The sequence below is a fragment of the Leucopleurus acutus genome (genome assembly GCF_964270905.1).
Source record: "Leucopleurus acutus genome assembly, chromosome: 15".
NCBI lineage: Eukaryota > Metazoa > Chordata > Mammalia > Artiodactyla > Delphinidae > Leucopleurus > Leucopleurus acutus.
Genome location: NC_139157.1, coordinates 55,211,961 through 55,234,846, shown reverse-complemented (window position 1 = coordinate 55,234,846; position 22,886 = coordinate 55,211,961).

Genomic DNA, 22,886 nt, shown 5'->3' with positions numbered 1-22,886 from the left:
AAACCCCATTAACTAAATGATGAAGTTCTCCTCTAGGCCATGATACTCAAAGAACCAAGAGACAAATTATATACCTTCATTGGAGAGAATTATAATATCCAGAGGGTAGGGGTAGATGCAACTGACTGAAAAATATTAAGAGAAGATTATGGGCAGAAGGAAAGAGGACTTGAAGGTCTGGATGAGGCAGAGAGATCTTGAGAGGTAGTTGGATTCCACAGAGCACCTTCTGTTTTCAACTAGACGGTTATAATTTGGTAACCTCTGCTGTACATGGTATAAGGCAGCCCCTAAACTAAAGAGAGTTATGACTTTTCTTCCTCTCACATAGTACACATGCTTGAGATCTACACAATCCTCCAGTAAGAAACACCAAGCATCCCCATCATAGTTATGTTGGTATGGTCTGACAGAGGCTAGTAATACAGTATCTCCTGGGAACAGACTGTCCTCATGAATGCTAGAATAATGGGTCTGAAGCTAGTATGTCCCTCCATCTCTTTCTCAGGGGTCAACAGAAGACCACCACCGACACTATCAGCAGCAAGAGGAGAGGGTAAGGTAAACTTCTTCAATGCAATTGCACTTCAGTGAGAATCACCCTAAAGGGTAGGAAAAAATAGCCCTGCCCAGACAGGTTGCATACAACTAATTTTACAGTTTTAAAGTCAGCCTCACTTGCTGATAACGAATGGCTCCTGTAAGGCAACTTTCTAAGAATGCATAGCCTGGGTACAGCCACTCTTTTCCACGATAAACATCAATAATCCCGAGGAGGTCCTGCTTGTTAGTTGGTGTAGCAGCATCATTTCTAAGCAATACCTAAACTGGCATTTCCACTATTTTATATTATATATTCCTTGGACTGATGCTGAATTTCCTTTTGAGAGTTGTGTTGTTCACAAAGATACTTTAAGACTATGGGTAGTGACATTTTATTATTTCTCATCATATTCTACAGGTGCATTAGGGGCTCTAAGACATCCTATTTTCTTATTTTCATATCAAATGTGTGTGTGTGTGTGTGTGTGTGCACGTGTGTGTAATATGTGTGTCTAGTAGATACAGATGTATGAAGGTGACAATTAACCTCTGCTTAGGCATAACATTTTAATCTCCCATTGAATATATTATGTGAACCATGCTCCATTATGTATGCCAAATCATTTCATTTCTTATCGCAAACTGTGGCCCAAAATAATTAAAAATATATTATTATTAAAATCCATACTTCAGAGTCACCTCCAAGTTCTTCTCATCTCCAACTCTTCTAGCTTAAGAAAAGTACTGTGAATGCACACTCAAATATATTGCAGTTACTAATCCACAAATTTAGTCATCTTTTCTTAATCTTTAGTCTTCAATAACTATTAGGTTTTTTTTTTAATTTAGTTGTTTATTTTTTAGGTTGCCTAATCTTTTAGGAAACTAATTTTTTTCTTTTGTTTTCTATGACAAAAGATTATCTCATATTTTCTCCTATCTCCTTTTTCCTATCTCCATCGTGATTTCTGACATTTTCTTTGCTTTGAGTAATCTGTAGTTTTGTTCTTAACTGTCCTGCCATAAATTCAATACTCTCATTTTAGATATCTTATTGTAATTGTTATTTTATATTATTTATCAATAGCCACTGCCTTCCTTCTGAATTTCAAAAAACTTTAAAATATTATCACTGGCAAATCTTGTTGACCCTTAAACTATAGCAGCACTGTCCTATAGTACTTGCCCTGGACATGAAAATATTCTGTACTCGTATTGTTCAGCATGTATGGTGTCCACTAGCCACATTTGGATATTGAGCTGTTGAAATGTGGCTAAAAAGACTGAGAAGCTGAATTTTTAATTTAGTTTTATTTTAATGTTAGTAGCCACATGTTGCTAGTAGCTACTTTATTGGATTGTGCAACTCTGAAGACATATTCAGAATTTTGTCTTCTTTCACTCGATTTACTATTGCCATGAATGCCACACATGTTAATTGAATGAATCAATGAAAACATTCATATGTGAATTAATACATGTATTAACACATAAACCAAAGGCCTCAGATATTGAGGGTTCTATTCTACTTTCCCTTTCATTTTTACATTCAGAATATGATCAAGTCTCTGGTGTTTATAATCTCTTTCCTTTAGTTCATTTCATCATCCTTCTAGATCTCATTTCTTTTTGCTTGAACCACTAATTTTAGCTTCCTATATCATGTTCAGATATCCTTGGTAGGTTAGGATTTGATCTGAGGTATTACCCATGTGAAAGGGCCTCTTCTCCACTGACCGTGATTTTTAGAATTTCGAATAGAATGAGCCTAGATTTCAGAATAATGGAAAGTGTTTTATCCTCAGTGTTCTACCTTTAGGTCACTAAAAACAACTCCACCTCATGCAGTTCTTAGACCCAATGTCTCCTTGTTTGACAGGGCTTACCCAGCTGTCCAAACTAAAGCTGATCTTGATCACCCAAAACATCTCCCTGCTTCATTTTGTTCATAATCGTTGTGATTTTATGAACTTACATTCATTCCTTTATTGCTTAGAGCAGCAGTCACTAAAGAAATACATAAATGAAATAATTACAACAAAATATTATATCTCTGCAGATCCATGTGCATTCCATGAGGGCAGAGACTTTTTCTGTTTTGGTCAGCACTGTCTCTACAAAGTCTGGCAAGCATGGTGCCAGTACCACAGCAGATACTCAAGAGTTATCGAATAAATAAGTAAGTTGATGTAGACCATCCTTGTCTTAGATTCCAATGTGAAAAACTCACTTTTGACACTTCGTCCTGTGTGATGTGCATCATCCTCTCCCTCTTGCCTTGGTAATTTTGAAAGACCTTGAGGAGAACAAAACTTCCCCCTATCTAGCTCTGTTTGCAGGGTAAGCTCAAATAAGACAAACATGAGTATTTGGAACTAAAGCTCTATTTTTTTTTTTTTTTTTTTTTTGGCGGTACGCGGGCCTCTCACTGTTGTAGCCTCTCCCGTTGTGGAGCACAGGCTCCAGACGCGCAGGTCCAGCGTCCATGGCTCACGGGCCCAGCCGCTCCGCGGCATGTGGGATCTTCCCAGAATGGGGCACGAACCCACGTCCCCTACATCGGCAGGCGGACTCCCAACCACTGAGCCACCAGGGAAGCCCTGCTCTAACTATTATTAATTGAAAGTGTTGTAGCTTTGAATTCTCCATCTCTCTCTTTCCAGACATATTATGATAACATGTAATGCATAGATGTGACTAATGCTCCTTGCCTATAGTTATTAAGGATTTAGGAATTTTTTTGGACACCTCTACATTTTGAATGTATTAATAACAATCTGTAAACTATAACTTTTGCAGCACACACATGAAACATATGTTCTAACAAGGGCCTCTCTCTCTCTCTCCCAAATACAGTTTCCTCTGTAACAATAATCACAAGATTTATCACTGACTAGGTATTACTATGGACCAAGAACACTACTCTTAGTTATTTGTTACTCCATATTCAGTGGCTTTGTATTTTTACACCTTAAGAATCTGAGGCTGACAGGACTAGGTAATTTGTCCGAGGTTACAAGCTTAGTAAGCAACAGATCTAAGGTCTGGGCGTTATGTCTCTTTGGCAATAAAACCTATGATAATTTCTAGTTATTGAAATAAGTGGTCACATCTTAATGTGGGTATGATTCCTAAAAGTAGAATTTGTTATGGAGAGAGTCTCAGAAATTGCAAATAACCTTTCATGTAAAGGAGAATGGGTTTCAGGGTGGAGATTACTTCAGTGTCCAGTGAGCTCTATTCTCCCCTGTCTAGAGAGAAGCAGAGAACATGACTACACCAGCAACTGACTGGATGAACTTTGTTCTGGAAGCACTAGTAATATTCAATTCCCAACTCAATCCTTTACTTTTCTATAATAATAATTCTAATCCTGTACAACTGTCTTGGAAATATATGAGCATATTATGAAACACCCCTTATTCCTCAATAAGAATTGAACAAGGAACTAAAAAGTGACAAGATAAATGAAACACTGAACATACTGGATATACATTATCCGTTCTTTTGTGTGTGTATCAATGTTTTCAAGAAAATCTAAACAAAGCAAAATACTTTTTAAAAAACATTGAATTGCTTGAAATAAAAAGGTATGGGATACATAGTTCAGAAAATTCTCTCTGACATTCTCCCATTATTAAATTAAATTTAATAAATCTGAATGTATGACTATGTTTCAATGCCTTTAAATTAATTTATATTAATATTTAAATTTTCTATTTTCTTAAAGATCTCTGAAAAACCATACAAGAAATAAGAAGTAATATACATGAGAAAATTTCTTAGTAAACCGTAAGATGTTTGTGTCTATGTGCATGTGTGTGCACATATGCAAGTGTGCAGGCATGTTTGCTAGAGAACATTTTATGAGGGCATTTACAGACATAATCATGAGCAAATGTACATTTTTTTATAGCCAAGGCAAATGAAGCATGCCTTCAATTAGAAACTTCTGAAAAAACGCTGTGATAACCTACTGAGACTGGAATTGCTTTTCTTCACAACATCACACCCACCTTTCTTTAGATGTCCATAGTATAAAGTTTAAGTGTTGTAAGTACAATACGCTCTTCTTGAATCATTTTCGTTTATTTAATGCATTTTGTACTTCAAATACCATTCCAAGATTATACATTTGATAGCTCAAAAAGATGCACATGCTGCTTTTAGAGTTCAGGATGGGAATAAGGGAACCTCAAAAGTCTTAGAACACACAAGTTATATAAATGAAAATGTGAAACTTCAGATTATTAAGGCTTTTCTGAAACACCTGATACATTTAAATCCTTCATTACCTAATATGTTATTTATTTTCAGCAATTAAAGTTTAATTTTCTATACCCTTAAGCAAAAACTCAGAAAAAAGTCATTCTTTACCTTATGTTAAAAGCAAATATACATACATATATGTGTATATATATTATATGTATACATATGGCTTATATATGGCATATATATAGATTCATATAGATATATACACACATATCTATATCTATATTTATATTCCCAGGAGAGACTTAAGCATGGTTTCACCTGCCTTTGGGGAATTGTAAGGTAACAAAATCAATACCAAACCTTTATACCTACAACTCCTTTTTTTGGTGCTCCTGTAAATGTTATTTTTAAAAAGTTCAATATCCATATTTTCATTGCTAGTGCATAGATATAAAATTAAGTTTTACATATTGATTTTTTCCTACAACCTTACCAAACTCAATTATTATTTCCTGTGCTTTTCTGTTGGCTAAGGAGCTTACAGAGGTCTACCTCCATTTCCCCTCTTCACTTCTTTGTTAGGCATTTAATTTTTATATATGTTATAAACACAATATATTGCTACTACTTTTTTTAGACAGTTAACATTTAGCTTCATTAAAGATAAGAAAAAAATGATTTTGTCATTTACCTTGATTTTATTTTCAGCACTTTAATTTTTGTGTGTAGAAAGAAGGGATTCATGTTTTTATCTAGTAACATATTCCTTCTGCCTGAAGAGTTTCTCTAATATTTATTGAACTACAGGTCTGTTGCCAAGGAATTCTCTTTAATGTTTGATTACTTAAAAGGGTCTTTATTTTCCCCTCAATTTTGAAATATATTTGCATTGGTTATAGACTACTGGTTTCACAGTTTTGTTTTTTCTCTCAGCATGTAAAGCACATCATTCCATTCTGTTCTGGCTTGCATACTTTCTGATAAGAAGTCTGTTTTGATTCTTCCTTTTGTTCCCTTTACAAAAAAAAATTGTGTGTGTTTGTGTGTGTGTGGCTGCAATGAAGACTTTTTCTTTCCTTTAAAGCAGTTTACTGCTTTATTTACTGCTTTATTACTCAGCCATAAAAAGAAACGAAATTGAGTTATTTGTAGTGAGGTAGATGGACCTAGAGTCTGTCATACAGAGTGAAGTAAGTCAGAAAGAGAAAGACAAATACTGTATGCTAACACATATATATGGAATTTAAGGAAAAAAAAATGTCATGAAGAACCTAGGGGTAAGACAGGAATAAAGCCACAGACCTACTAGAGAATGGACTTGAGGATATGGGGAGGGGGAAGGGTGAGCTGTGACAAAGCGAGAGAGAGGCATGGACATATATACACTACCAAACATAAGGTAGATAGCTAGTGGGAAGCAGCCGCATAGCACAGGGAGATCAGCTCGGTGCTTTGTGACTGCCTGGAGGGGTGGGATAGGGAGGGAAGAGATATGGGAACATATGTATATGTATAACTGATTCACTTTGTTATAAAGCAGAAACTACACACCATTGTAAAGCAATTATACCCCAATAAAGATGTTAAAAAAATAAAATAAAAAATAAAGCAGTTTCAGTATGCTATGACTGTGTGGGTGTGTTGGTGTGTTTTTGATATTTATCCTACTTGATATTTTTCAAGTTTCTTAAATCTATAAGAGTCTGTCATTAATTTTGGGAGAAAAAAGATGGCTGATATTTCATCAAATATTTCTTTGTCGTGTTCTATCTTCTCCTCTTGGGATTCCAAATTATACAGATGTTAAACCCTTTTATATTATCTCGGCAGTTCTTGGATACTCTGTTTTGTTAGTTTCATTCTTCTCCTTTTATAAATTGTTTTGATTAAGCCTAACTCTCAGGCATTCTGACTCTGTGTCTTGAGGGTAAGGTCTTCCCAGCCACAATATTTAAATATTTTCTAGGTTTTTTACATTGTTGTCATATCTAGTGCCACAGATGAAAAAAAAGTACTCCATATCTGTAAACATGTAATGAAACTTAACTTGATTCATATTCTATTCATGGGTTCACTGATCATAAATTAAAGTCAATTCAAATGCTTATCTTTTATGTGCTATTAATTTTCTGATTATTTTTGAGTTTCTAGTATTAATTGATCTCTTTGCTAGCGAGACTATAACTTTGAGAAAAATTTTTAAGGATTGTATGTGAATGTAAAATTCCAGAGTACCAGACATTGGTTTTCTGTAGCTTTCTCACTTGCTCACTTTCTTATTCACGCTCTTCTTCTCCCCATTCATACACAAATAATTTATTTCCTTGTTTCCTCTAAATAACTTGAGATTAATTTGATATCATATCCACTTCTATTGAAAATTCTCTTATTGACTAATCCTTGGTTTATAGTCAAATGTTGTTGATCGTCTCAACAATATTCTTGTTTTTTGTTTTTTTTTTTGCGGTACGTGGTCCTCTTACTGTTGTGGCCTCTCCTGTTGCGGAGCACAGGCTCCGGACGCGCAGGCTCAGCGGCCATGGCTCACGGGCCCAGCCGCTCCGCGGCATGTGGGATCTTCCCCGATCGGGGCACGAACCCGCGTCCCCTGCATCGGTAGGCGGACTCTCAACCACTGCGCCACCAGGGAAGCCCTCAACAATATTCTTAATAGCTTTTTAAATGTCTGGTCCATGATTCAACTCAGAATCATACATTTCAATTAGTCACCATGAAAGTAAAGTTTCCTTTATTCTGAAATAATACCTCGGCCTTTGTTTGACATTCATGATCTTGGTATTTTTGAATAGGTCAAGCCAGTCATTTTTTTTAAATGTTACAATATATATTTTTGAATTAATATATGTTTCATCCAGGTTTAAAACATTTTATAAGCCCTTAATAAATGCTTAAACATCAGATATTGTGCCTATAATGTTAAATGTATTTAAAACAAATTTCTGAGAACAGTCACCTTTACTTCATTCATCAGATGAACAAATCCTTATTGAATTTCTCCACGGGCCCAGGCTCTGCCCTGTGCTGGCAGTGAGAAGACAGTGATGAAAAGAGTATAGCCTCAAGAAACATAAATATCATATGATATAACTTATATGCTAAGAAACAGACTCACAAGATAGAAAACAAGCTTATGGTTACCAAAGCGGAAAGGCTGGGGGGCTGTGAGGGGGATAAATTAGGAGTTTGGGATTAACAGACACACACTACTATATATAAAACAGATAAACAACAAGGAACTACTGTATAGCACAGGGAACTATATTCAGTACCTTGTAATAATGTATAATGGAAAAGAATCTGAAAAAGAATATATATATACACACATATATATGTATATATGTATATACACATACGTATATGTATATATATATATGAATCACTTTGCTATACACTGAGACTAACACAACATTGTAAACCAACTATACTTCAATAATAATAATAATAAAAGTACGGCCTCTGCCCCTATGGAGCAAAGAGTTGAGTGAGGAGAGATATAAAAAATACTTTTCCACACTCATAATGGCAACCATTATTGCACGCTATGAAAGGAATTGGAATGGAGTAGTGAAAGAATACAAACAAGTATCTGATTCAGGCTGGGATGGAGTCAGAGAAGTCCTCCCTATGGAGCTGACTTCTGACTTGCAGCTTAAAGGGTGAGTAGTAGTAGTAAGTTAAACGAAAGGCATCTCAGAAACTGAAACACATGTGAGAAAGTCAGAGCAGGAGGAGCGCACGAAGGGAGGATGAAAGTGGTTTAAGGTGAAGACAAAGGATGTAGTGTCACCAGAGTATATGAGTCCCCTCAGGTTTATTAAGAATTTCAGTGTTATCAGAAGTGCAGTTTTAACCACAGAAAGCATTTATGGAGGGGGTCACATGATTATCTGCATTTACTTCCATACAGCCACCTTGACTCTCCCTATTTTTTCAATATAATTGTCTTAAGTATTTCCTCAACATACATTGAGCATAATGTCAGATGGTATTATAATTTTAGCCTCAATCATCAAATATGATATAATAAACCCATAAGATGTAAAACAGTTGTTTTATTGTTCTTTCATTTCTTACCCTATTTTGTTCTTTCCTTTTCTGAAGTTCCAAGCCTATTTGGAGAATTCCTTTAACCAGCCTTCAAGAATAGTTTTGCTAGCAACATGTTCTGTTTTCTTTCATCTAAACTTGTCTGTATTTCTCCTTCGTTCCTGATTCCTTTCACTGGATATAGAATTTGCCTTCGTTACTTTCAGTACTTGAAATGTTGTACCACTTCCTTCTGCCTCAATTCCCAGCAAGGTCCTGTGAACACTAGGGGTGAGTAAGGGAGAAGCTGAGAGTGTCAACCAACCAACCGACTTTGACTTTGTTCTGCCTTGTGGATGCCAGGTGGATATGGAGGCACAGTTCCTTAACGCTGGTGATGACTGTGGATGCTGTGGGTGGAGCTGAGTGGTAACTGGCCCCTCTTTGCCCTAAGTCATTCAGTCTCCGTGCTGCCCAGCAGCGGGGAAAGCTCAATTTGTGAACCCTACTAACACTGCCCTGAGGTGAAATCAGAGTGCTACCCGTCACCGGCCTCTCTGTCTCAGGGGTGGAAAACCAGCTCCCTGCTGGTGGGGGGGGATACAGTTTTTCCGCAGGCGTTCAGCTGGAGCAGGGTAAGTACTGCCGATAAAGTTTTCTGTTGTTAAGCCACCCTTTTTCTGCCTCTTCGGCTAGGGCCAACGGGAGCTTTTATTGGAGCTTTGGTCTGTGCCTGGGGGCGGTTCCGAACAGCGAGTTTCTTGAGTGCTCTGTGGGGATATGCCGCACGGGGAGTAGCAGAGAGACTCAGGGAACTCACTGCCATTTGTTAGCTAGGACAAGGCAGCATTTGAAAAGAGCCTGAGGAGTGGGGTGGAGAATGCGGAGTTTGGTTTCCACCCTAATATGATTAAGTTTTCCACAGGACAGCGGTAATATCACGTAGTGGAGGCGATGACTGGTAAAGTACAAATTCAGAAAAAAATGAGAAAGCAGTGTGGAAAGAAACACGTTTGTCTGTTTCTCTTGAGCTGTATGGGATAAACACTATTATGTTTTTTTCAAAGTCATTTCCTTTCATTATATATAAATGTTAGCCTAAGTATGAGTCCATTAGAACACATTTGACACCTTGGAAGAAATGAGAGCAAAGATAGAAATAAAATGAGCTACTAGGCAGCACATTTAAGTGGTTTGTTTTTCACAATGTGTCCCAAAAAGGAGACAAGGTGTCTGACATGCAGTCTTTTAAGTGTCTTTCTCTCCAAAACATATCTGAGCATCCAAATGTGGAAGAGAAGAAATTGGGTATCTCAAAATGACTCTTTTAAGAGCTTTCTCTAGCTCCCAAAGAGATTTGTTTGCTTCTAAGAGATTTATTTTGTTATTATCACATCTGAAATGCACTAGGAAGAAGACGACTTTTGTTAGCTCAGAACAATAGTAAATCAGCTATCCTAAGTGCAGTTCTGTCTTAAAGATTTATTTTGTTTTGTTATAATTGAGATGAGTCAAGGAGATAGTAGTATGGAAACACTTTTGATTCTGCTTCAGGACAAAGGTCAGTAACTTAAGACTCAAGTTTCCTCATAGTAAAAACACTTTCTAAATATCTTTGATGGGAAATGCTGCTCTGGTGAGGACTAGATCTGTCAGCATGCAACAGAAAGCAAAATACAGCATTAACACTAAGAACCTGCTGTCCACTAAAATGAGAGAAGTGTTTTAGAAAATATATTTTATACTCTATTCTTAGGGTACATCGAGCAAACTGACTATAGGATAGAAATTGCTGTTTTACTGAGATCATCTGCTTCATGCTTTTTGAGATAGCTCGATTTCTATACCAGAACTGCCAACTTTTATACTGTATTAGATGTAGTTTTTGTCAGGGACACATTTACCTCACACTGTTAAAGTATCTGGCTTTTAGGTTAATTTGCCTTTTGCTACTCCACATTTTTATGTAAAGGATTGTTATAGCAGATAAGAAAAAAAAAAAAAAAAAACACAAAGAGCAGAGTTCTACTCCTAGCTCTATGACCTATGATCTTTGTGTGCTTGGGAAAAAACTGTAAGCTTTCTTACCAGGGGGAAAGGGTGGGAGGAAAGGATAGTTAGGGAATTTGAGATTGACATGTACACACTGCTTTATTTAGAATGGATAACCAACAAGGACCTACATAGGGACCTGTAAGCACAGGGAACTCTGCTCAATATTATGTAAAAACCTAAATGGGGGGGCTTCCCTGGTGGCACAGTGGTTGAGAGTCCGCCTGACGATGCAGGGGACACGGGTTCGTGCCCTGGTCCGGGAAGATCCCACATGCTGCGGAGCGGCTGGGCCCGTGAGCCATGTCCGCTGAGCCTGCGCTCCACAACAGCAGAGGCCACAGCAGTGAGAGGCCCGCATACCACACCAAAAAAAAAAAAAATATATATATATATATTATATTATATATATATATATACACACACGAGTTCACAATTCAAATGTAAGATTTGAGGAAAAATATATATATATACTTATCTTAAAATGTAATTCGATCACCTCCATAGTACCACATTTTGAAAACTCATTGCCTTTAACCACCTAGCAGACAGCTCAAGCAGGAAACAGAACTTAAATCTCCTGAGATTTCTTTATACATTTTTTCTCTGAAAAATGCACTTTTTCTTAATATTCACAATTACTTGAGACGATCATGTACATAAAAGGAAACAATTTGTTTATAAAGTGATGGATTTTTTTACTTTTTATTTTTGATGGGGGATATGCTGCTGGTAAAATGAGAAGCAGACAAACATTATGCTCCTGTTAGCAGGCATCCTTTAAAGGGCTATTTTAGATTAAGTAATAAATAGATAGATGCTAATTGTTTTAATAGAAAATTTCCAAAAGAGTAGGTTATCAAATGATCCCTCTTTAACAGTGCAATAAACCATGTATGACTTTTTTAAAATTTCTTTTATGTGGACCAATTTAAAGTCTTTACTGAATTTGTTACAATATTGCTTCTGTTTTATGTTTAGGTTTTTTGGCCATGAGGCATGTGGGATCTTAGCTCCCTGACTAGGGATCGAACCTGCACCCCCTGCACTGGAAGGCAGGGAAGTCCCTATGATTTTTAAATTTTGGTTTAGTGTTTGGATTATAAACGTAACTGTGTCCTAATTCCCATAATCAGATGTCTAAGCTAGCTGACTTAGACTACAAAGATATATTCAATAGTTTTAATGTTACATTTGAAAAATCTCAAGAATATAGGCAAATGAAGCAACAACTAAATGTGTTACAAAATGGTACAAAAAGCATGCAGATCTTAAGTACATATATATAATTTTAAAATTAGAACTATTCAGAAAATATGAAGACCTGTCTTAGATAAAAAGTAGAGGAGGAATGGTGCGGTTTGTCCATTAATCCATCCATATGTTTGGGAAAATTTTTTTAAAGTTCATTTCAAATTATGAAATAATACATTTTAAACATATGGAAAAATGACATAATTTATGAAAAGGGTGTATTTAATCTCATACTGGAAGAGTAGCAAAATTCAGTTGTAGGGGTGAATTGACTTTAACTTTGTTTATTACACTTGCATTATTTAACAAAGTAGTCACATCTTTGCAATAATTTCAGTTTTACTACACTTTTAATGGCCAAGAAATACATCCAGAGTCCCTCCAAGTACATTCAGAAATCTAGTTCATGACGTGCAAGATAATTTGCACAATCAATGTGGAACAAAAGAAATACTTGCTTAAAATGTAAGTGCCCAGATTCCCATCACTAAAGAAATTTGCCTGCTGGAGAGACATATTTTTGACTTCACTAATCAAGTTTATTTTCTTTACTGTAATAACACTTGTAATTGCACTAGGGTGGCAGTCAAACAAATTTGACTCCTAAAGAAAATTAACAGGACTTTAAATGGAAAGGCCTCTGAAGCTGCAGTTTATGCAGTTTTACAGTTTAATGCAAAGCATTATAGTAAGGATACTCCTCATTGCCAAAAGTTGCCCCACAACAAATAATCCAAAAGAACTGGCACAGGGTCCATTCATCCCCTCTCTACTGGGCAATAAAGGACACAATTTCTCTCTTGAATCGGGAACCAAGGATGTACGCATGGAACACCTTGGGACCAGGAGGCTCAACATGGATTCTCAGTCAGGACTTCTCATACCCTGCTGGTCAGATGGGCACATTCTTGCTACATGACTCGCCCCAATGATAGAGCTCTGTGGATTTCATTAAAACTAGGTTCAAATCATAAATATCAATGTTATCAATAAAACATGCAGACAACCTAGTATAAACTTCCCTGAAATTTTCCTTGGATCCATGGTTACAAAAAAAAAAAAATCATTATTAATCAATATATTGCATGGCTTGTCTAGGTGTCCAAATCGTGTACATTTCTGACTTTAACAAACCAGCCCAGTCTAATTTTGTTTCCCATAGCACAGAAATCTTTTTCTTAATTTTTACCTCCCTTGATAATCAGATATTGAATAAGGCATTTAGTTTGGATATCTTGATATTATAAAATATTTTGTGTATACTTTACACATAGATAGAGCTATAGTAGTTTATGCTATCATTGTCACCAGATGATGGAGGCTTTAGACTTATTTAAATAAGTTTATATAATTACTTACTCTTTTGTCTTATTGATAATTATAAATCCAAATAAAAATTAGATACAAATAATCCTTTTACGGTGATCTTGGTAGAGCAATATGCAGCATTCATAAGTCTGTCATCCTCCTATTTGTTCTTTAAGTTGCTCTTAGTTGTAATTCATCTGATTTGGCTCTTTTATGTCATATGTTTTTCCGTTATAATTAGAGAATTATACTTTTTACATTTACATATTTACCCCTTTGAAAGAAGATTTAAATTATGTTTTATATCACATTTGCTAGAGTTCTCTCCCAATTCTTCACTTGTCAGAATTATTTTTTGGTGGAACAAAACTAAAGTAACATGGGTTTGTTTTACTGAAACTGTTTCAAATATTGCCCAGTGTGCTAAAGTTGGTGATACCGATTTTGTGCTATAATTCAAGGTTGTTTTCATTTAGTATATGAAATGACATTTTATTCCTTATGTTACCTCTTTAATACTTTAATTCCATAATGTGTACTGAATATCTACTTTTTGGAAGAAATTTTATAGTAGAGGAAATGACATAAACAAATGTGTAAAGGTATAAAATGGCATGGTGTAATACCAGTGCAGGAAGCTACAGAAAGTTGAGTATTTTAAGCTTAAACTGTGATGTGGAAAATTATGTTGGGTTTAATTACAAACAGAGTTGTTAAAATGCTTTAAACAATGAGTGTGTAGTATAGATTTCTGGGAGGTACAAAATGATGAACACAAAGTTTATTCACTAATCTTTGAATACATGATAGCAAACAACATTACATACGTGAAGTTTGAAACTGAGGGTCCTGAGTGAGAAAGGTAGGTTGTAAGGAAAGAATAACTCTTCAGGGCTTTTCCTTTTTCCTTTCCTTTTTTTTTAAAGTTCTTGGGCTACTCTGGAAAATAGAGCCTTTCTATCCCTGATGGATTGGAGTATTGTCCACAATTCTCCCCTCTCCTTGTGTCCACTCTCTTTGCCATGTAACTTTGCATTTTCTCCTTTGAAAGGCAGAGTGTATTCCTTTGTCTCTTGACTCCACGCATGGATATTTGACTTGCTGTTGCCTATTAAACGTATGTGAAAGTGACAATATGCCAATTTAGAGCCTACACTCTTGCACCTGTGCCATTGCCATGAGTAGCACATGTCCTTGCTAGCCTACTGATATTAGAGACTTAGCAGCTGACCCAGTTCCATCTGTCCCTTAGAGATTTTTAACCAGCTGAGTCAGTAGAACCTCTCCAACCTATCCACAGACCTGTAAGGAATATATGTTCTCAGGGTATTCAAATGAGAGTTTGTTTATTTTTGTTATGCAGCAATAGTTGACGAATATATATTTTTAGTCTTTAGTTTCTTCCTCATGAAGCCCTATCACTTTTCAATATTACAGTCCAAAATGGATGGATTAAAGGATAAAGAAGTTAGAGGTAGGTAGGTCCGCAAATGCCAGGTGGTTGTTATAAATGATCATATATCAACTCAAAATTACTACAAGAGAAAATATATTAAAAATATTTGCTTTGTGTCCATTCTTTCCTTTCCATGTAAGAACAAGAGTGATCTTATCAAAACAAAAAAAAAAATGTGTTTATTGTAATCAAAATAAAATCCCAAACTTTTACGAGGCCACGCTGCATGACTTGACCCATACCCTCCCCTCAAGCCTTATCTTAATCTATACTCTCATGTTCATTAATTTGTCCAGCCACACTGATCTCATTAAAATCCATCAAAAATTATAATTCTATACCCCTTGCCACTACACATTTTGCACTTCTCCTACTCTCCCTGAACAACTTTATTTTTCTGGATATTTCTGAGTTCTTCAGGATTTCACGTGGTTCACTCCAGTTATCATTTAGGTCTCAGCTCAAGTGCCATTCATCATAGAGTTCTCCTTGACTAGGACATCAAAGATCAACCCTCTGGGCTTCCCTGGTGGCACAGTGGTTGAGAGTCTGCCTGCCGATGCAGGGGACACGGGTTCGTGCCCCGGTCCGGGAAGATCCCACATGCAGCGGAGCGGCTGGGCCCGTGAGCCATGGCCGCTGAGCCTGCGCTCCGCAACGGGAGAGGCCACAACAGTGAGAGGCCCGCGTACCGCAAAAAAAAAAAAATCTACCCTCAGTCAATATCTCCTATGACCTAGTTTTATTGTCTTTTTATCACATACCATTCTCTGATAATTATTTATTTGATTACTTTATTGCTGTTCTCTCACCAGTATGTAAGTCTTGAAAGCAGAGTTTTAGTTATGGTGTTTGTGCTCACAGCTGTACCCATAGAACTTAAAACTTTGCCCAAAATAGAACAAGTTCTCAAAAATGTGTTATACCAAGGAGTCAAGAAATTGGAAAACTTTAGTTGATGATGTATATATTATAATCCTATTTTAGTCATGTTGCTTAACAAGGTTCAAACAGGTAGACCGACTCTCTCAGTGTCACCCAAATAGTTAATGGCAGAACTTTTAACCCCAATAGTGTTGACTCCATGGATGATTATATTTCCATCAACATTGCACATGATATTTCCATGAACACTGAATAGGCTCCTTAGGGTAAGCAAGGTCAGATGCCTATGCTTCTCATTTCTCTGTAGAAGATGAAGGTTTTTAAAAGATCCTTTTTTACTGAAAGTTCCCTCCCTCCCCAAGGTGACTTATACTAAACAGATGAAATCCACAAGTACCTCAGGAACTATAAAAATTCAATTAAATTTCATGTAACTAAAAAGCTGTTCATTTTGCAATTAATAAAACATAATAAAGAGATAAAGAAATATTTCAGGAGTTTCAAAATATCTAGCTATATCATTTTCAAGAATCTGGTGTCATATCATTCACTTAGATGAAGTTAAGGAATTCAGTGCAAGAATGAGAGAAAAATTTTAATTTGTCTCATTTTTTCTTTTATTTGGACTCTATCACCAAGTGTCTTATTAAGTGGGCTTAAGTACAACAATTAGAATCAGTCTGGGTTTTTAATTTTTTAAGACTAAAAGGTCAAACTAGGCAGATCACTTGGAATTATAAATACAGCTTATTAGATTAGCCAGTTTGTCATATTTTATTTTAAATGAAAAAAAAATGAATTGGAAAAAGTTTTAATAACACTGAAGGAAAATATCAAATGCATACTGGATATCTTGTCTCTTATGTGAGCAAAGAGATCTTCCTCTGTTAACTAAATGGGCTGCTTATTGTTCCCCCTTCTCTTTGAATATTTATTCCATTCATAGTTCAGGAACTCACTTTTTTAGCTCACATTCTATCCTTACTAAACTATTCTTAGGCGCCAGTAAAGGCACTAAGCTTCAAACTATTTTCGTTTATGCCTTTATCTGCTTTTTAATATCAAATCCCATTCTTAACCCACCATCACTACATCATCAATCTTAGATTGACATCACTCTAAAACTTTTTTTTTATCAAATGGATAGAGTGGCTTTCTCCAAAATAGCTTCATTGTTTTAGCATCCATATTTTAAGATAAACAGATACAATCCCATTGTTTTCAACCATGTCCCTATGTTCCTATATATTCTAGGTGAAAATGCACTCTTTCCAGGAAGGCAAACCTTTGTTTCCTTCTTTTTTTCTGAATCCAGCCAAAAGTAAGAGGTTCAAGAAACAGAAACTACATTTCATGAAATCAGAAAACACTTTTAAATGAAACTATAAATGAAATCTATAAATAAATGAAGATTATCTGATAAAAGCAGAAAATATTGACCAGAGTGAAACAAGAAGCTGGAAGCTATAGATCATAGGTAACATTGGCAAGCACAGAATTTTACAAATCAAGGGGCACATCCTGAGAGACTGCATCAAGAATCTCTTGTTGAAAACATGGGTTAGCTGTGGAATCCTCTCAGAATGTCATTTATATCAGAGAATGCAAGGATAGAAAGGGCCAAACAAGTAAGTTTGCAGAAGCGGTACCTTTTTAAGAAGAAATTTAGCAGGTGGTAGTAACCCAGCCTTAACTATCAAATTAAGCAAAGTAAAAGGAGACTCCTATCCCCCCAACAATTACTCTTCTTTAGAAAACTCTGTATCATAAAGTGTTATATATGGATTAAGTGAAACTTTGAAAGCCCAGAGAATTCCTCTGTGACCTCAGCCATGTTCTCCTTCTACATGGAGCACGTTCAAGAAAAAAAAAAAAAAAAAAACCTACTTCAAAATATGAGTATTAATTTAAAAAGGACTCATAAAACTAAAAGACCAAAGTGAAAAAAATGTAAAGGAGCAAAACAGAAAGTCTATAAAAACAGGAAAATTCGCTTTAGAGAACATGAGAATTGTAAAAAAAAAAAAAAAAAGAAGAACATTTCCATGGATCCAGGTGAATAAAGTTGGTATTTTGAAATCAAGAGCAAAAGAAGTAAAATATTACTTAAAACATTCATGATTTTAAAACATGAGCTAAGGAAGATAAAAGAATGAAAAACTGAGTCTCGAAAACATATAAAAGAAAAATACGACCACCCATGGAAATAAAGCCTATATTAGAAAAAATAATAGAAAAGAGATACTGTTCAGAAATTATATCCAGGAATAGAAGAGAGTCTTGAGAAAACTAAGCAAAATTTTAAAATAATTAATTAGTAAATGACAAGATATAAAACTCTTAAAGGAAATGAACTATACAGGTAATGGTGTTGTGAGAAACAACAATACCTGGAATAGAAAAATATTTAAAACATTGTTTAAAATAAACTTTTTCTCAGTAAGCAAAACTTGAATTTAGAGATTAAAAGAGCACATCACTTCCCAGGAGATTAAAAAAAATCATTATTAATTGGTTATATTGAGACATATGTTTAGTAGAGTTACTGGGATATGTATTTACAAAGAAAAATAAAAGGCAATAAGAAAGAAGAGTCATTGATAATGGGAAAATATTGAAATGGTCCCTGACCTCTTTAAAGCTGGATTCAATGTGAGAAAACCATGAAATATTATCTACCAAGTCTTTGGGAATCTTTGGCATGATCCATTAGTATATATTTTGCTAAACTGTTCCTCACTTATAAAGTAAGCAACAAATATTTTCAAATATACAAGATTTCTAGGAAAATATTACTAATAAGCAGGATGTAGACATTGACGTTTTAGCCAAGTGATAGAAAATCAGTGCAGTTGTAGTAAATTGACAGTAAGTTTTAAAAGTCATACAAAATAGAACTAAGGTTAAAATAATCAGAATAATGGTTACAGAATTATAGCATTTAAGGATGATATAGAAATAAAAATAAAGTAACATAAATCAGAATATGCAAGTGGAGAAAAGATGAGCCTCTATATTAGATTGTTTAATGTAAGGTGAATAGTAAAATATTAGACTTTTGAAGATAACTAGTATACTAACTTGAAACAGTCTTCCAAATATCAGAAAGAACGCACACAGGTGTGTACACATGGGTACGTGTGCACACATGTGCACGCAGCACGTGCGTGCATGCGCGCGCACACACATGCGCGCGCGCGAAGAAGAAACACTACATAGTAAAACTATAAGTTTTACCACTGGGAGCACAGAGCAATGTGAATAGTATGATACCCTGAGTAAAAAAAGCTAGGATATATAGACAAGCACATTTGCTGGTAGAAAGATACACAAAAATCTTTTGACACTATTACTGGGAAAGGTTTTTGGGATCTGTAGCTAAGAAGCTGGAAAGGGACAATTTACTGAATACTTTTGAATTGGTTTACATTGTTAGTGTAGTTTTGACAGATTAAAAAATAATCTACTGAAAACTATTTTTTGAAGTACCTCCAAATACATATCTTGTATTTTGACTGTGGTGCTTTTCTTACATAGTATGTGAGCACAGAACTTGACAAATAATAGACATAAAAAGAATCTTGATTATAAAAACCACAGGGAAATGTCTTTATATTTTTGCAGTAACTTTTAAAAAATAATGGTAAAATATAGGTGGTATGATATTTTCAAAACTTTAAATGTCTTGTTCACTTAAAGCTATTGTTTAAATTAAAACAGATAAACATATTCATTACTCATCAGTCTCTCAGAATAGGTGCTCTTGCAGTCTGTAGAGTTGTCTATACTGCAGTGATTTAAATGCATATTGGTTTAAATACAAAAATTTACTTTTCTAAATTTATCAACAGTATCTGTAATTTATTATTTTTATACATTTCCTATTTTATTGAAGTATAGTTGTTTTATATTGTTATATTAGTTTCAGATTACAGCATAGTGATTCAATATTTTTATAGATTATACTTCATGTAAAGTTACTACAAAATAATGGCTGTATTTCCCTGTGCTGTATAATATATCTTCCTTGTTGCTTATCTATTTTATACATAGTAGTTTGTATATCTTAATCCCATAACCTTATCTGGCCCCTCCCTTTCCCTCTCCACACTGGTATCTGCTAGTTTGTTTTCTATATCTGAGAGTTTGTTTCTGTTTTGTTATATACATTTATTTTTAGATTCCACATATGAGTGATATTATACAGCATTTGTCTTTCCCTGCCTTATTTTACTACGCATAAAATTTCTAGGTCTACCCATTTTGCTGCAAATGGCAGAATTTTATTGCTTTTTATGGCTGAACATATATATTCAGTGTATATTCATGTGTGTATATATTCATGTGTGTGTGTGTGTGTGTGTGTGTGTGTGTAAGTGTATGTGTGTGTGTGTGTGTATATATATATATATCCATTCATCTGTTGATGGGCAGTTGGGTTGCTTCCATATCTTGGCAATTATAAATAATGCTGCTGTGAACATTGGGGTGGATGTATCTTTTCAAATTAATGTTTTTGTTTCCTTCTGATATATACCCAGGAGTAGAGTTGATGGATCACATGGTAGTTCTACTTTTAGTGTTCTGAAGAATTTCCAGTGTTTTCCACAGTGGCTACATCACTTTACATTCCCACCAACAGTACACAAGGGTTCCCATTTCTCCACATCCTTGCCAACATTTGTTATTTGTAGACTTTTTGAAGTCTGCTATTCATTCCTCCTAGTATGTTTTTCATTAGTTATTGTCAATATATTCTTCAGTTTAGACTGATTTTTATATTTCCTAGTTCCTTGGTAAAATTTTCACTGTGTTCATCTGTTCTCTTCCCTAATTCATTTAGCATTCTTATTAGTAATGCTTTAAATTATTTATATGTTGTTTATTTCTCTTTCATTATTTTTTCTGGAGTTTTTTTTCTCTTACTCTTTCAATTGAGAACAGTTCTGTTTTTTAATTTTGCTTAACTTTTTCTGTCTCTATGAATTTAGGTCAAACACCTACCTATTGAATCTTGAAGGGGTTCCTCATGTGAGAGCATCCTTATACAGTCTGCATGTGCCTGTTCTCTTTGGTGGGATTGCTGGATGTGATATGAATAGAAGCCATGTCTTTCCTCAGGGTGTGCTGGCAGTTATCACCTTGGTAGGAAGTAGGGTTGGAGATGGAGTGGCCAGGGCCAGAGCCAGGCAGGAGGTGGGGCTTCCCCTTTGCTCAGTGGCCATTACCTTCCTATTAGGGATGGTGTTGGATCCCAAGGTGATGGAGCTGAAGACCTGAGGGTCTGGTCTGAGCTGGCTCTGTTCCCTTTAAGTGTGTGCTCTCCCCCTCCCAACACTGGTACCCTTGCTCCAAAGATTGGAGTTCTTGACTCATGACAGGGTAACAGGCTGTGGCAGGCCAGTTGAAGACAGAGGTATGGGCTGCTTCCAATGTGTAGCCTGTGCAAGTGCCAGCAAGGGCTGCCCCCACTACATCCTAGTCTCCTTTGTCCCTCACAGGTGATAACTCCCCCAGGCCTAGCCCACCCCCCACCCCCCTGTTGTGGAGCTGTGCCACAGTGCAGGTGGGGCCCTCCTGGGCTCTTAGTGTGTACTGGGGCGTGGGCTGGTGCTGTCTGGCTGCTCTCTGAGATTGGGGATCACCCCTTGACGTGCTCCCTGTGAAAGCGCCAGCAATGGCCACCCCTGCCACACTGAGATGCTGCCCCAGGTCAGTCAGAGTCACCTCTGCATCCCTGGACCAAGCTCTCTCCCTGTTCAAGGTAGCCCTTGCTCTGGCGGTGGGCTATGACGTGAAGCAAGTGGGGCTAGAGTGTTCACTTGGCTCAGGCTGGGTCACTTAAAACTTGCTGGGTCAGCAAGTGGGCAGCTCCTCATGAGTTCCCAATCCATCCTTTCCACCCTGCCTCGGGAGCCAGCCAGCACCCACACACTCCTCACAAGCAGAGTCCAGCCCTCCTATTAGCCCCAGAGACACTCCAACCAGCCAAGTGGGCTGATTTTCCCTTTGTTGGACTGCAGGACCCGGGCATCCAATATGTGGCTCTAACTGCTCACTCCTGAGGGCGGATCTCCACCCCTATATTTTCCCTCTTCCTCTGAGTCCCCTCCCCATGGCACAGGTCCGACCTGATCCCTTCTCTTTTCTTCCTACCTGATTCCATGTGGATCTTTCTTACAGCCTTGGTTGTAATGGAATCTTTCTGCCAGTTTCCAGTTTGTTTTCAGTGAGAATTGTTCCACGTGTAGATGTATTTTTGATGTGTTTGTGTGGGAAGGTGAGTCCAACATCCCCCTACTCCACCATCCTCACCAATCCCCTCTATTTGTCATTTATTAAAAGAGTAATAGATGTAGCAATACTGTGCTGTTAAATGCTTTCAACAAAAACTATATCAGAGAAGACTCTGACCATGAAGGGTTCACCAAACTGGCCATTCCATCCAGAAAAACAAAGATTTTGTGTTTATTCTGGATGCACAAGAGAGGCACTTACTAGTATGTGAATTCACATTCTTAAATATATAAATGATGGTTGCAGTATACTCTTTAAATAAATGTCATTTGTAATGTAATGTGAGGAAAATACAAGGATGTTTTCATACACACAAATAATATCTGGGTTCAGGAATACATATTATCCTTTAGGGTAAATTAAGGTAACCTTTCCTGCCTCTGTTTTTTGATAAGATCAAACAAGATTACTTGGAATTTATAGTTTTAAAATGAATTAGTGTCTGAGATGTCTCAACTACTGGAAAAATTTTCTAACATTTTATATGAACCTCCTATAGTCAGAAAATAGTTATCAAATGACATTCTTGAATCTGAGGTTAATGAAGCCCTAGTAATTCCTATTATAGGTATTGATTTCCAAATTAACTAGGAAAGTTGATTATTTATCATGTGAAAATATTCCATTATCTGGCTTCTGATCAAATTGAAAAATAAGCTGAATTTCAAATGTCATTAATATTTTGTAATGCACAAAGTTGATTTTACTTTTCACCGTGGAGAGATAAATTTCTCAAGTGCCTCTATAATTTGAGCATGTATTAATATTGGTCTGATATTTATCTATTACATTAGAATGCCTTAATCCAGGGCTTTTAAATGTGTATTTT